At 42.2% G+C, this 12312-nt stretch overlaps 1 long non-coding RNA gene across 1 annotated transcript in view; it reads right to left on the bottom strand.

Moving 5' to 3' along the window:
* The window catches only part of LOC310827007, a 31531-nt gene extending 19519 nt beyond the window's left edge, over positions 1-12012 (bottom strand). The window contains exons 1-2 of the long non-coding RNA XR_014556127.1: positions 11934-12012; positions 5573-5626 (exon numbers count right to left, since the gene is read on the bottom strand). This is a non-coding gene — a long non-coding RNA (uncharacterized lncRNA). The remainder of the gene's footprint in view (positions 1-5572; positions 5627-11933) is intronic.
* Positions 12013-12312: the final 300 nt, after the last annotated feature.

Below are 12312 nucleotides of genomic sequence, written 5' to 3'. Positions count from 1 at the left end.
TGCCTTTCCATATATTGATCGCCTCTCTGAATCCCTGATTCTACTTTTTCCCCCTGTAGTTATGCCATTCGTCTCTATGTTCATATTGTTAGGGCCGCTTTGTTAAGCTGATGGCTTGCTAATAGCCAAGGATGCCCAGTTGATATGTCCCTAATAGGGGCTAATGGTTAAAATAGTTTCCCTTCTGAATGGACTATTTACCTGCAGGATGGGATCTGAGAACAGAGATATGTGCAGAAAGACCTGCTCCCTATCTTGCAGGCCTTTTTCCATCAGGCCTAGGAGGACAAGGCCCTGACTGACGGACAGACTCCAGCTACATAAGCTGAGGCTGCTGAACAGACTCTTGGGTTGGGGTGTTATTTGGGCAACAACCCCTGCCAGGGGGCTGTTGCTCCTTTTGCCGTTGTTGTTGTTGTTGTTTTAAATCATTATTTTAGATCTTGGTGTGATTTATGTGAACATTGTTCAGTTTGGTTGTGTGTTTTTTAAAGTTTTATTTATTGTTGCTAAATACCGTATTTTTTGCACCATAACACTCACTTTTTTCCTCCTAGAAAGTAAGGGGGAATGTCTGTGCGTGTTATGGAGGAAATGCCTACAGGTGGCATGCCTACGGATTTTCCTCCTCTAAAAACTACGTGCGTGTTATGGTCGGGTGCGTGTTATAGAGCGAAAAATACGGGGTACTTTTGTTGTGTTGAAGTTATGTATTTTTTCATGTTGTCATATTATTAATAATAACCTTAAGAATTTTATTATTTATACCTCACCCATCTGTTTGGGTTGCCCCAGCCACTCTGGGTAGCTTTTAACAGATATAAAAACCACCTTGACCATGGTTTGAACTGTGGAAAGGTGTCATACAAATAAAATTATGTCTGTATGTGTGCATTAAAGAAGAGGGGGAGAAAAAGTATCTGAAAGAGAGGGGGGAGCTGAAATGTTTTAGCTAAATGCACCTAGTTGGCCACTGTGATAACAGGATAAGGCAGAGGTTTTCAACCTTTCGGAATGCACAGCTTCCTTGACCAACTACATTCTTTCTACGGTACCACTGTGTGGCTCAGGAGCCCAGTTATGTCACCCCTTGCCTGCAGAGCTGGCAGCCTCTCACCCTTTTTCAATCACCCTCCCTTGTGGAGTGTACCCTCAGCCTCCTCTCCCCTCTCCTTGGGAGTCCTCCGGGCAGCTGCTGCCGGTGCCCTGGCCTCGGAGCTTGCCCCCACCCCACCCCAAAAAGAGATGCCTCCTCACACTGTCTATTCATTCCCAACAGCAAGGGCTGGCAGACTGCCTGGCTGGGCTCCCTTGCCTGCTTGCTTGCTTGCTTGCTTACTCCAAGGCCACCTCAGCTCCTGGCAACCAGCACCCCCTGGCCGGCCCCAGAGGCACCATTTGCCTTCAGAGCTTGTAGCTGGAGCTGCTGCAACAAACAGCTGTGCAAGCCTTTGGGAGGCAGAGATGCAAGATGGCATCAGAGGAGGGAAGGAAAGAGGGACAGAGTCCAGTGTTACCTGCGGCACCCCTGACCATCATTCAAGGCACCCCAGCGTTGAAAACCACTGGGACAAGGAGTTGACTTGACAAGAAGTAACTGAGGTGGGTGGGTGTTTCTGTGTGTACTTTGGGAAATATAAGGCAAGATTGTGTATAATGAGATCAGGGGTTCATTCAGGTAGTCTGTGGTGGCAACTCCTCAGAGAAATATCAGCTCTGCCAGAGACAGGGAACTCTGATCATGCAGGGTTCTGCATTTCAGGGTTAGGCTGCATGCAAATACAGGCTCTGCAGATCTTCTTCCAAATGTACGGCCTGTTAGAGATGCATAACCAATAGACAATAGACATTGTCCCACTTTCCTCTCTACACAGTTGGAGCAAATGTCACAGTGATAGCACTTCATGTACATAAGGCTCACTGGGTGCCCTTGGGCCAGACACTGTTTCCCAGCCAAACTTACCTCATATCTTTGTTGTGAGGATTATATGGGGAGGAGAGAACCACATATGAGCCCCTGAGCATCACCATCAGAAACCACCATTGATGCCACCCAGCTTCTGGAGGAAAAGATGTGTTGCTTTTTGGGGCCTGTGGAAATAGACTGCACCTTCAGCAAAGACTGGATTATGTCCAGTGCTGATATGGTTTAAATTAATACCCTGAGAGTCTAGCCTACCTTTTTCTCTTTGATTTCCATTAGTGGCTTCTTTATGTATTCAGCAACAATTCAGCTTTTATCACTTAAGCTTTCAACAACCCAGCATTGCTTCCTTGGTGGTTTAAAAATCCATCTAAGTCTTTGTTTCTTCCTCCTTTTCTCAAGCTTCTTGCCTGATCATTTTTTACCGTGTGGGTTTTTGTGTGTGTGGCTTCTTTTACCCTTGGCTTCAAACTTCCTTCTGCTCATGAGTGCCAGACAAGTTATTTTGAACCCCTATTCCTATCTATTTTTCAAAACACTTATTTCCTCTACTACTTCCAAAATAGGGACGCGGGTGGCGCTGTGGGTTAAACCACAGAGCCTAGGACTTGCCAATCAGAAGATCGGCGGTTTGAATCCCCGCGACGGGGTGAGTTCCCGTTGCTCAGTCCCTGCTGCTGCCAACCTAGCAGTTCAAAAGCACGTCAAAGTGCAAGTAGATAAATAGGTACCGCTCCGGCGGGAAGGTAAATGCCGTTTCCGTGCCCTGCTCTGGTTCGCCAGAAGCGGCTTAGTCATGCTGGCCACATGACCCGGAAGCTGTATGCCAGCTCCCTCAGCCAGTAAAGCGAGATGAGCGCCGCAACCCCAGAGTCGGCCACGACTGGACCTAATGGTCAGGGGTCCCTTTACCTTTACTTCCAAAATACTCCATCAGAGACAAAAGGATCTTTATATTGATTTGAAGATTCATCTGATCAACCAGATGCACCCTTTTTAACAGAATATAAAATACATGGACCAAACCCTGAATAAACACAGTAGTCCACTGAGTCCACCTAGTCCAACATCATGTTCTTACAGTGGCCAACCAGATGCCATAGGAAGCCCACAAGCATAACCTAGTGCAACAGCACTCATCCCACCTGTGGTTCTCAGTAACTGTTATTTAGAGGCATATTGTCCCCAAATGTGGAGATAGAACATAGCCATCATGGTTGGTAGCCACTGAATCATCATCCATCATCCATGTATTTGTCTAGGGTACCATAATTACATCTTGCATGGTGTAAAACAGTGCTCTCTTTTGTCCATAAATAAATTCATGACAATTACCTATAAGCATCTGCATACTATCCCTTGCTTTTTCCTGTAGGACTAATTGCAGTCATTAATAGTCATTAATAGTAGTCAACAGAAACAATTTTTTTTAAAAAAATCCTTCCAGTAGCACCTTAGAGACCAACTAAGTTTGTTATTGGTTTGAGCTTTTGTGTGCATGCACACTTCTTCAGAATCTGCATGCACATGAAAGCTCATAGCAATAACAAACTTAGTTGGCCTCTAAGGTGCTACTGGAAGGATTTTTTATTATTATTTTTTTACTACGGCAGACCAACATGGCTACCTGCCTATAAGTAGTCAACAGGTTTACCATACCCATTGAGCCAATCACCCATCTCCTCCTACCCTTCTGAGAAATACCCCACCCCACCCTCCCACTACATATAAGGGTCTGGTGACTTCTGTTTAAGTGTATCTGAAGTGTGCATGCACACGAAAGCTTATACCAGAACAAACTCAGTTGGTCTATAAGATGCTACTGGACAATTTTTTATTTCAACAATTATCTATAAGGTCCACTTTAACATGCAAAGGGCCTCTATAGTAATATGTACTTGTCTTCATTTTATGTCAGCCCATAATGGGATGCAGGTCTATGCATGTCATTACAGGACTAGAAAAAATATTGAGTGACTAGAAAAAAAATCACCTGAAGAGAGAAGGTATAATAATGAATCAGTCTGGTATAGTGAATAAAGTTTGGATTGTTGACAGGCAGCTTCTGGAACTCTGCACTCCTTTCTTATGTTTCTTTAAATCAGACAGCCCTTGAAATAGAGGGCTTTAAAGCAGGACACATGGCCACTCCTGGAACACTTCAAATGCATTTCTTCCTGTTAGTAGCCTCTTTGTTCAGCAAGCATGTCCAAATTAGGAAGCATATTTCACAATGCTGATGCTTTTAGGGATCTGATAACATTTATAAGTAATTAATTGTGAGGAAAACTTTCCTCTCAAATAAAATGGTTAGGACATTTTCCTATGCATTCACAGCCTAAATCTGCTTAAGGGTTGCTTTCATGTCATTTTTATTATATTTCACAATAATTTTATGTAGGAGTCAGGACTTTCCACACAACATATGGGCCTTTTCCTTTGGTTACCAGAATATTAACCTAATATGATCCATTTTGGTTTATTATTTTCACCAATATATCCATTTTTGGGGCACACTTTATCCTAGTATATGTGTTTTTGTAAACATTGCTTGGCTGGCAAACTGCGTAGCAAAATTCAGTTAAGCACGAATATTGAAGGATGGCTGTGCTTCAGTTCCCATCTTGCTTTGGAAGGTACAAATTTGGTAGGTCTGGCTCCAGATGAGACCGGAAGTGAATTTCTCCCCTACCCCTAACTGTGAATTCTTCTTCTTCTTTATTAAATTTGTATACTGCATTTCTTCCTTAGATCTCAGGTCAGTTCACAATATAAAAATAGGATTTAACAAAAATAATAATAATACATAATTCAAATAAAAACAAAACTAAGAATTTCCCTTCCCACAACACATTTAAAAGGGTGTTGGGTGTTAATCAGCCAAAGGTCCAGTTGAAGAGGAACATTAGCGCCTAAAGATGTATATTGAAGGCACCAGGTGAAACTCCCTGGGGAGAGCATTCTACAGAGTGGGAGCCACTGCAGAAAACTCCCATACACTTTTAATGGCTTTTTAAAGTACCGCCCCTCTACTATTTGGCCAACTGTTCTAAAATTAATACAAAACAATATTGCACCCTTTCTCCATTACAAATTTGCTCCCATGCTGCTCACCTTCCTCAGCCTGTTGTGTGATTTGAGATAGCTGGCTCCTTACAACCATGGGGTAAAATCATATTATAATGGGGAAATAAAGTCACCTATTGCTACCCTCATGTTTGTATTTACTGCCAGTGCCCTCCTGTGGCAACAATGGTGGATTTATTGACAGCAGGCATTCAGAACCTCCCACCCACCCAACCCCAAAAATCTCTTAAGGGGAGATAATTGGCACAGATGCTAAAAAGTGTCACAGAGAAAACTTGGGCTAAACTTTCTCCAGTTGCAAGGGCTTGAATGCATTGAAACACGGAACAATTTAGGGGAAAGCTGTCTACATATAAAGACAAAGGGCAGGACTCTCTCTTTCAATGTGGCATAGTCAAAGTCTCATAAGGCTTAGCCTTAGTCTTAATCCCCTTCAGATGAAACTTCCTTGGCTAAAGGCTCATCTGCCAGCATTCTGTCAGTCCAGCTATTTCTCATGTCAAGCAGTGATGAGCAATTTACTGACACATTAATCCTGTATCACTCCTGCACAAGACTGACCTTTGGCCAAGTTTCAAGAGAATTAGATGTGATATATCCACTACTCAGGACGACCTGAGAGAGAGAAAGAGAGAAAAAGAAGCCAAATAAACTATAAAGCATTCAAAAGGATTGTGGCCTTTGTCAAGATCAAAAGAAATGTAAGTATCATCACTTTTCATTCACAAGAAGCAGCTTATTTTTAATACAAAAGCAGCACAAAGCTTATTAACGAAGGAAAAAAATAAAGCCCTTTCAATAACGTTGAGACAAATATGTTCCAAAAGATTCACAGCTTCCTCTAACTCTGGCATATCATCTGACATTTGTAACCAATGCCCCCAGTAGTTTGCTACCAGAGTGTATAAGATCACATAAGGGCAAAAGTTATAAGATTTTGTTCCATCACTGAGTCACATCATCTGTTCCGTTCCTGATGCAACAGTGGCCATCTCTATTGCTATGCAAGATGTTCAACTTTTGCCCAAAGTGCACCATAAAATCTTCTGATGAGGATATTCATACAGCATTCACCAAAAACAGGAGGGGGAGGCTTGACACACAACTGGGACACACAACCTTGCCATTGGGAAAGGGCCTTAGCTCAGTGGTAAAGTCTCTGCTCTGGGTGCAAAAATCCTAAACACCTCCAGGTAGGATTGAGAATGGCTTGTTTTCTGAAACCTGGGAAAACCACTTCTAGTCATTGTAGATAATACTAAGTGAACCAATGGTCTGGTTCAGTATAAGGAAGCTTCCTATGTGCGGACTTAAAAAAAATCCTTGCATGAAAATTTATTTGTTTTGTTGTTGTTTTTTAAAAAACACTCATATTTTATGAGGTGTCCCAGGGCTGCCTTTTAACTTTTTCCTCTCATTAACAAGTTCTAGGTGCTGTTGCTGAACACCTTGTGGATGGGAATAGACTGCGGAAGAATGGGATGGAATGGTGCACAATTCAACCCCTTGATTTACTTGTGGCAGCAGCCATCCATCTTCAAAGTTCAGAAGAGAGGCAGTACTCCATCATGTCCTGTCCTCCCAGGGACAACTGCAGCCTGATTTTGAAAGTGTGTGCCAGCTGATATCCTTTCTAGCTGTTCCACACAACTAGGTGAACTTTGCAGTCTGAAATCATAACCAGCAAGCCAAATTGTGGATCCAACATTACAAGCTCGGGCAAAAGTTCTCTGTGATTTTGAGATTTTGAATTTTTGTGCATGCAACTTGGGATGGTGGCGTCTGCAATATGGCATTTCCCACATTCCCAAAGAAACATAGTGTTCCTCAGAACCTATGGACCTCAAAAGACTTTTGTATTCAGTGTGTTGAACAAGGGAGTTGTTCCTTTTACTAAAATTACATTTCTTACAAAGGACTGAACTTGAGCATCGCAAAATCCTCTGAACAGTTGATTTGCCGTATACAGAAATGAAAATAGCTTACAAGCCTTTGCAGTGGTAAAATTAGCCTTCATTTGGATGAAGAAATATGCTTTCAATTTAGCGTCAATCTTACACTTTTGTTAACACAGAAACAATATATGCCAGCTAAGGTGAGTTTCGCACCTCTACAGTCTAAAAATTATGCAAGGGAATGTGCCAGATTTATACTATTTCCAGTTCTCATTAGTATGGTTCATCTTTTCGATAAGATTAATGCTGTGCAAGACATGAAAATTAGATACCAAAAATGTTATAATGTCTCATATATTTATCAAGTATACTACCTTGACCTTTTCAGTATTCTGAAATGGGATTGGTTTTCAACATCCCTTTCACATCCAGTCAGGGGGAAGTATGAATGGCTGTACAAAATCAACATACATAAAGATGGTGAAAATATTCACATAACATACCCACACACTGTGTGTTTACACACACATACTCTCTCTCTCTCTCTCTCTCTCTCTCTCTCTCTCTCTCACACACACACACACACACACACACACACACACACACTCACTCACTCACTCTCACACACCTCATTTTGGCTTGGTGCTGTTTGAAAGTGTCTGCTGCATGGAAATAGAAAATAAAACATGGACCCTTAACTTAACCGGAGCAACTTTCATGTCCTCTTTGCTAGGAAAACATTTGTGGCTGATACCAATTTCAAAATGTCAAAAGCTGAAAAATGTTCCACTTAATAAAGCACAGTGCAGTCAACTAATTTATTTCTTCGATAAATCAGTTTGGAAGGTTGCCCTCTGTCAGAAAATCTGTCAGTTTCCTATAATCCCCTCAGCTTGCGGTCCTTGCCTAACCCTGAATATAACCCTCCAATGACTATCCAAAACCTACATCGGACATGAAATATTTCCCACACAAAGCCATGTGTAAGTTCTCATGTATGACACTGTGAAATCTCCGTTTCATTGCAAGTGCGCCTACAAAAGGCCCTGGCTTTTCAGTACATGTAGACGATGTCTACACAAGAGTAACTCTCTACGATTCTCATGTAGAGGTTGTTGGGAGTTGGTGCCATCAGGCATCTACCAGGCCCCATATATCAGCATGGTACCCACAGCTGATTAGCAGAGTCAGTAGTGATCATTGCTCATTGGGACTGGTAGGGCAGAAGGCAGAGAGACCAATAGTAGGTAGGGCGAGAGCTAATGAATGGCAGAGCCAACTAATTCAAGTTGTGTCCCTATCCTCTAACTGCCTGCTGAGTTCTACCTAGGCAACATTGAGGCCCATGAGGAGGAAGCTGACAGGCTGGTGGGGGCTGACTGAGAGCAGATTGGGGTTCATAAGGCAGTGATCCATTTGTCCAAATGAAACATCCACCACCACTGGCACTGCTGCCCTTCCCACTATTGACACTTGGAAGTAAATATGTGAGCAAGGAGGAGGACCAGCAGTTGATCTTCCTCCTGACCTAGCTGACCTTTTCTTCTTAAGAATTGGGCCAGAGAGGAAGAGAAATGGTGGACAAGATGTGGGGACCACATAGGGCATCTTTTCCAAGGATCCCTCTCCCTGCCTCCAAAAAAAATTAAAAATATGGAGCCAACAGTGTTTTCACACAATGTTCTATATATTAGTCTTATTCTTTAACTACACAGAAATACTTTCTGTGTTGGAAATCTTCAGTGTTTAAGGTGGAGCCGCAAGCTTTGAATTCTGTCTTTAAAACTGTGTGCATTGTGGCCAAACTATATGCAACACTCAGTTGTGTGAATCTTCATGCACTTGCATGAATATTTTCTCCGAGGGATGATATTTTTCTAACCCAAAGAACTAAGTGAGTGGGTGGGTGGATGGAAAATTTGGGTTGTTCATAACAGAGCAAAACGTGGATCTGCAACTGCCCGTTTCCCCATTAATATTCCCCATTGGTATTATCTTTCCCTCTTTAAATACAGGGTTCTCCCCCACCCATCCTATCCATTTTTTAAAACCCACCAAATTTGAAGGAGGAAGGGTCCCCAGTGTTAATGAAGAGACAGGCAAATGCATACCCACATTTTGTTCCAGTATGGACAAACCCCTTATCTCATTTGCTATGGGGTATTTTTTCTAACGAGTTCCACAATATTACACTGTTTATGCGGCCATCTGAATGAACTGATAAAGACATACTTAGCAATGCTCCTGCTAGGTCTTCACTGTTGATTCATATTGCCTAGACACTGCATACAGTCTCTTTAGCTACAAGAAAACTGAGTAGAATCACAGACCTGTAGAGTTGGAAGGGACTATTAGGGTCATCTAGGCCAACCTAGAGAAGCAAATATTTTCTCGAATTTTCAGAATGTAAGCAACGCATTTAATAAAATCAGGGAATTGGGAATTGAAAGTTGGTGTATGTTCCAGCAACCAGCAATCTTTTCCATTGCATATATATATATATATATATATATATATATATATATATATATGAATGAAATGGCCATAGCAAATTTATAGCTCAGGACACACTTATCAACTTGATTCTTCCATCACCATGCCTTGTTATGGAAAATGCTCAATATTCCATACATTATGAGCTCCAAACTGATTATTTCCTGTACAAGGAGGGGTCACATATGGGACAGTGAAACTTCAATGTATGTTTCATATAAAATTCATTTGTTGGTCAGTGGGGGAGACAAATGTAACAAATTCTCCACCATTTTTATATACTCAGCACTTTTCTCCCTCCCTTTATAACCAGAACTGCAGGAGGTTGTATAGATTGTAACATATGCTTTCCATTTATTTAGGTATGTGCATGGTGATGCTATACATAACTTATTTTTAGTTAATTTTTCAAGTCATCCTGCTGACTCTTGAAAAAGAGGATCTTCTACATTTGACAATTTCCATGTCTTGTCCTTCCTAATCCCACATTTGGTTTTAGTCTTCTCAGCCAGCCAGAGGTCATATATCCAAAGCCATTGATTTTGTGGCTGAGCTGGCTGTTTTCTTTCTTGGGGTGTGTGTGGGGGGGAGTAGTTGGAGAACTAAGTAGACAACCACACTGTGTTTCATTTTGCTTCATATGATTTTTGGCATCTTGCAAAGCTCTCGCCCCCTCCTTCCCAACCCACAATCTTTCAGACTAGAGATTGATTACTGCAGAAAAGCAACAGTAAGAATCTCCGAGCAGAAGTAAAGCTGTCAAAACAATCTAATCAATTTTAATATATCAAAAACACCTCTCCAAAAGTGGCTGTGATGAAATCTTACGGACAAATATTAAATGTTCCTAACATAGAATCTGCTTAGCAAAACACAACACTTGCTTTTTTGGCTCATCTAGAGATTGGCACAAATCATATATAATGATTTCTTTTTCCTTTATTCATTGAAAATACCTGTACACCGCCTTTCAGCCCTTAAAAGGACTCCCAAATGCAGTTTATAACCAATAAGGGCAACAACAAAGGCATGTGGGAATAATGAATGAATAGTGTTTTAAAAGGAATCCTGAATTAAATTTTGAAATCTCTTCTGAAGACTGTGGACTTTGGAAACATCCTTCCTTTTCATTGGATGGGATCACTGATATGGTATGTAAATTAGGATGTGAATTGAGAGAGGCTGTGAAAGCTTGAAACCAGGGAAGATGGAGGTTGTGGATGGGAAGTACCCATGTCCAGGAGATAGGCAAACTCCCTGATCTGGAAGTGGTTCCACTCCCTCTGAAAAAACAAGTGTGTAGCTTAGGGAAACTCCCAAATGTCACCCAAGTGTCCTCTGCAGCTAGGAGTGCCTTCGACCAGCTTTGTCTGCTTCATCACCTACACAGGTGGTGCTGTGGTCTAAACCACCGAACCTCTTGGGCTTGCCGATCGGAAGGTCGGCGGTTCGAATCCCCACGATGGGGTGAGCTCCTGTTGCTCTGTCCCAGCCCCTGCCAACCTAGAAGTTCAAAAGAACGCTGGTGCAAGTAGATAAGTAGGTACTGCTGTGGTGGGAAGGTAAACAATGTTCCGTGCGCTCTGGCTTCTGTTGTGGGATCCCATTGCACTAGGAATGGTTTAGTCATGCTAGCACATGACCCAGAAAGCTGTCTGTGGACAAATGCTGGCTCCCTTGGCCTGAAGTGATATAAGCGCCACAACCCCATAGTCGCCTTTTACTGGACTTAACTGTCCAGGGGTCCTTTACTTTTTTAAAAAAACAACAACCTATTCCTAGAGAGGGATGTCCTGATGTCATGGCACTGTCAGGCTGTCACTGAAATTTTACTCAATATTGATCCAGAGTAGATTTTGGAGTAAAAAGTGGCAGAGTAAAACTTAAACACTTTGCAGGAGTCCCAAAAAATAGACCAGATAATGGTTGTGTCCAATACATTCAGGGTTGGCACTGTCCATAAGAAATCCAGTTGCAGCAGACTTAACTTAAACTTACAATAACTTATAATAAGACTCAGTGGCGTAGCGTGGGGGGTGCAGGGGGGGCCAACCGCACCGAGCGCAACATCTGGGAGTTAGGGTTAGGGGGCGCAAATCCATGGGTTAGGGGGTCAAATTACTTGCCTTGCCCCAGGTGCTGACAACCCACGCTACGCCACTGATAAGTCTAAACCTTAACACTAAGCATACTATGTGCAGAAAACCACACCAGAAAGGGTGGCGGAGAGAGAAAGAGAAAGTGAAGCCAAGGCTCCTTCTGGCCCTACTTTCATAGTTAGCATGACCTTGACTGAAAGAGATAACCGAACCAATTTAAGCCAGCTTTTGCTTATTTCTTTCACACAGAGAAGCTTCCAGAACACTACATGGAAATGTGGATAACCAATTTTAACTTTGGAAAAAATCAGAAAGAGAAACTGAAACTGGCCTATTTACCCATTCCTAAAACAGAGTCAAGGGTGTGTTTGAGGAAAGTCCTTATGAAATTGTAGATATCATCCACTCCCATCATAAGAATCATGTGTCACTTACCTACATTAGGCACAAGAGGTGGGGAAAAACCTCACAAATTGGGTCAGGAGAATATTGGAATAATGAGGTAGGACTCATGGGAATGCAGTGTGTTGTGTCATGAGGATTCAGAGCAGGCTTCCTCAGCCTCAGCCCTCCAGATGTTTTGAGTCCACAATTCCCATCATCCCCGACCACTGGTCCTGCTAGCTAGGGATCATGGGAGTTGTAGGCCAAAAACATCTGGAGGGCCGAGGTTGAGGAAGCCTGATTCAGAGTGACTGAGATGTTACAGATCTCTAAGTGTAGATTCAGCCTTTGTCTTATAGAATGCTATCATGATGTAAATGCTATTTTGTGTAACTCAACTCATATGTGCATTTGTACTCAATTTGCCTCC

Source organism: Podarcis gaigeae (genome assembly GCF_964106915.1).
Source record: "Podarcis gaigeae genome assembly, chromosome: 11".
Lineage (NCBI taxonomy): Eukaryota > Metazoa > Chordata > Lepidosauria > Squamata > Lacertidae > Podarcis > Podarcis gaigeae.
This window is presented reverse-complemented; position numbering and strand designations above follow the sequence as displayed.